Raw genomic sequence first — 4,343 nt, 5'->3', positions numbered from 1 at the left:
CCTGCCATCCCTATATGGGATCCGAACCCGTGGCCTTGGTGTTATCAGCACCGCACTCTCCTCAGTGAGCCACGGGCCGGCCCGTGGCCACACCTTTCATTTACTATCATAGGATTTCCCATACTCTTAACACTGTCACAATGAGGACCAACTTTGGGGGACACAATTTAAGCTTCAATGAGTTTGGGGGAGACATTCAATACTAGCAGACTGTATACAATATATTGTGATTAGCTAATGTCCCCATGATATATAGTAGATCTCTTTAACTTATTCTTCCAGTCTACCAGAAATTTTGTGTCCTTTAACCAACATCTGCCAGAGGAAAATGTTCCAGAACATTCCATCAGCCCCATACCATTAAGCAGTCCTTCCCCATCCCTCTCCCCACAGCCCCTGGAACCCACCAATCTGCTCTCTGTCTGCATGGGTTTATTTTTTCTTCAGTGTGTTTTATTGTGGTAGAATGCATATAATGTAAAATTTACCATCTTAACTGTTTCTGAATGTACAGTTCAGTGGTCTTAAGTACATTCACACTGTTATGTAACCAGCAGCACCATCCGTCTGCAAAACTTTTTTCATCTGGTAAAACTGAAACATTATACCCTTCATGGGTTTTTTGGGGTTTTTGGGTTTTATTGGCGGCTACCTGGTATGGGCGTGGGTTGTATTTGAGGTGTAATTACATATAAGAAAATGCACAGTTAAGTGTACAGTTGGGTTTTTTCCCCAAAGGTCCACACCCAGCTAACCACCACAGTCCAGATATAAAACATTTCCATCTCCCCAAGAGTCTCCCAGTGACCCTTTGCCATCAACGTCCGTATTCTCTCCCCTGGACCCCTCCTGATTTGACACCTCACACCAGATCTGGTTAGCCTGTACACAGTAGGTGCTCACTGTTTGGGGGATGAGTGAAGGAATCTGTAGGAGGAAAGTGATGCTGGGCTCAGGGGCCCAAATGCAGTAATCTGGCCTCTGTTTACTGAGCACCTACTATGTGCCAGGCTCCTGGTCAGATGTGGAGGATGTCACGGTGATCCCCCGGCTGTGGAGTAGGTCAGGGAACTGTGGGGCCAAGACAGGGACAGGAGGGCTCTTGGTTTCATCTTTCTGGAACTTCTCTCATCCGCCTGCTTTCGTATAGTGCCGAGTTTTTAAAGATTATTCTTATGGGGACGTTAATCTGATATACATTTTAAAAAGTTCTTCCCTAGGGCTGGCCTTTTAGCTCAGTTGGTTAGAGCACAGCCTTGTAACACCAAGGTCACAGGTTCAGATCCCCATACAGACCAGTTGCCAAAATGAATGAAAGAATGAATAAATAAATAAATAAACTAAGTTCTCCCCTTAAGCAGGGAACTCTCCGATTGGAGATGTTCATCTACCAGGAGCTCATAAGCTGCAACAGGGCTGGGCCCCAGAGGAACCTAGTGGGCAGGAACCTGCCAGGGTCCCTCATTCTTGCTCCTCTGTTCCACCTCCGTCCCTGTGCCTGGCTTCTCTGCAGAGTGGTCTTGCCAAGAGACCCTGCTCATGTGGGGCTGTGGCCAGGGGAGGCTGCTCCCTCAGGCTGCAGAATCCGGGCCTGACCTAAGAGCCCTGCACGCCTCTCTTTCCTCCAAGACTGTCCTGTGGGAATATCTGTGGCAAGGCCACTGTGCTCCAGGAGGGTGGGGCCTTGGTCTGTCTTCTCTGCTGCTATCTCTCTGGGGCCTGAGTGTAGCGGACACAAGTCCCTGTCTGCCTGGAGCAGAGGAAACAGGCCCAGGACAAGATGGGATGTGAGTACATTGCCCAAGACGTTTGAAGGTTATAAGTGCCATGGAGAAAAAAGTAAAGCAGGGACGAGGTCCAGGAATGGCCACATGCGTGAGGTGACAGTTGAGCCATGAGCTGGGGAGGAGCCTGCATGCTGGGGGAAGAGTGTTTCAGGCAGCCGGCACAGCCCGTGCAAAGGCCCTGAGGTGGGAACTTGCCAGGTATGTTCAGGGGACAGTGAAGAGGCAGGTGTGGCTGGGGTGAGTGAGTGAGGGGGAGATGGAGGAAGGGGAGGATGGAGGGGGATATGGGGGAGAAGAGAGAGAGAGGGAAAGGAAGTGGGGGGAGGAGAGTCCTGCCCAGTGCAGGCCTGGCACACAGTAGGTGCTCACTGTTTGGGGAATGAATGAAAGAGTCCATGGCTCCTGCAGCTGGCTGCTAGGAAGGGCAGGTACACTTGGCTCGGGGTTCAGGGGTGTGAACACAGTGGCCCGGCCTCTCTTAACTGAGCTCCTGCTGGGCTCTAGGTTTCTTGGCTGACACGGAGATGCCACTTCCCGTGGGCGCTCACATTCCAGAAGGTGATGGACCCCTGACCAGGGACTTTTTTTTTTTTTTGGCATCTGGCCGGTATGGGGATCCAAACCCTTGACCTTGATGTTACCAGCACCATGTTCCCAACCAACTGAGCTAAACAGCCAGCCCTGAACAGGGACTTAGATAGTGGGGAGTAAAAGGGGACAGGAAGGGATCTGGGGGGTGGACAAGAGAACATTACCTGAGCCCAGCCAGTTTCTGACTGACTTGAGTCTGGCCCCCTTTGGAGGAATCTGTGCTGTGAGGGGGACCAGTGGGCACCTTGCAGGGGCCAGACCTGTGCAGGTGCCTGGAAGGGTTCCTGGTGGAGGTGGCCAGGATGCTGGGAAGAGCTCGTGAAGGGTCAGACTAAAAGGGGACAGGAAGGGATCTGGGGGGTGGACAAGAGAACATTACCTGAGCCCAGCCAGTGTCTGACTGACTTGAGTCTGGCTCCCTTTGGAGGAATCTGTGCTGTGAGGGGGACCAGTGGGCACCTTGCAGGGGCCAGCCCTGTGCAGGTGCCTGGAAGGGTTCCTGGTGGAGGTGGCCAGGATGCTGGGAAGAGCTCGTGAAGGGTCAGACGGGTGGGGACTGTGCATAGGTCAGTGTGCTGTCAGGTGGTGTGTGTGTGGGTACTGGGGTCACATCACAGGACCTCAGCACCCTGATCCTCTCCCAAGAGCAGCCAGAGGAGCCTTTACGGGCTTCCGGGATAAGTAGTTCGACCCAATCAGGAAGTCTCAAATCTCATCAGAACCCTGAACTCTTGTTTTTCTTTTCTTTTCTTTTCCTGTTTTTGCTTTGTTATTTATTTATTTATTTGAACCCTTGTTTTTAAAAACTGCAGGGGCACTCCTCTAGCAGAAGACCCCCACCCACCCTCCTGTCTCTATGGCTTCCATCATAAACCCCTCCTGGGGCCTGTGAGCCCTGGGGGGCCAGCCCCTGCCCACCTCAGCCTCCACCTCCCTCTGTCTTCCTTTTCCCTGATTCCACCGCACTAGCCTCCACTCTGGTCCTCGAATGCACCTCATTCCCCAGGCCTGTTCCCTCCTCAGGGCCTTTGCACTAGCTGTGCCCCAGCTTTAGCCATAGCTGCTGCTTCTCGCCTCACTTGGCCCTGCTCAGATGCCACCTGCCTCTCTCAAGAATGTCCCCTGTCCCCAGTCCATATCACTCTGATATCCCTATGTCCCCAGCATCTCCTCTCACAGCCTTGTCACCATCCAGCACTCTCTTGGTGCTCATTCATGTATACAGAGGGGGTCTCTCTCCCCAGAGGACTGTGAACCCCTGAGGGTGAGACCTGGTGGTCTTTGTTTACCACTGTGTCTCCAGAGCTGAGAAAAGTGCCTGGCATATAATAGGGATTGTACACATCGGCTGCCTACGTGAGTGAAGGAGGGAATGAATAAAGGAAAGAAGAAATGAATGAAAGAAGGAAGGAGGGAGGGAATGAATGAATGAGGGGATGAATGATGAATGGAGGGAACGAATGAATGTCAGTGTTGAGGTCTGCTGTGGACTTTTTGTGTATGTGTTTCTCACAGTTCTGGAGGCTGGCAAGTCCGAGATCAGTGTGCCAGCAGGTTTGGTGTGTGGTGAGGGCTCTCTTCCTGGCTTGCAGACAGCCACCTTCTCACTGCGTCCTCACATGGCAGAGCCTCTGTGGACTTGCTGAGTCCAGGGGTGTGAGGAAGCCACTGCAGGGAATCAGGGAGGCACAGGAGAGGCAGCAGAGGAACAAAAGATGGACTTGATCATGGTTTTGATGCTAAAGCTCGTGAGAGGTGGTGGCCAGATGAGGCTGAAGAAGGGGCAGGCAGAGTTGAGAACCTGCCCCTTCGTTCCAGGCCAGCACCAGGTCACATCTGGGGCAGGGAGCCAGGAGAAGCCAGAGCCCTCTCATTGCTCAAGCTTCTAAACAGAGAAAGTCTGTATTTCTTTTTTTTTTTTTTTTAAAGATGACCGGTAAGGGGATCTCAACCCTTGACTTGGTG

Source organism: Galeopterus variegatus, unplaced genomic scaffold (genome assembly GCF_000696425.1).
Source record: "Galeopterus variegatus unplaced genomic scaffold, G_variegatus-3.0.2 Scaffold15710, whole genome shotgun sequence".
NCBI lineage: Eukaryota > Metazoa > Chordata > Mammalia > Dermoptera > Cynocephalidae > Galeopterus > Galeopterus variegatus.
This window is presented reverse-complemented; position numbering follows the sequence as displayed.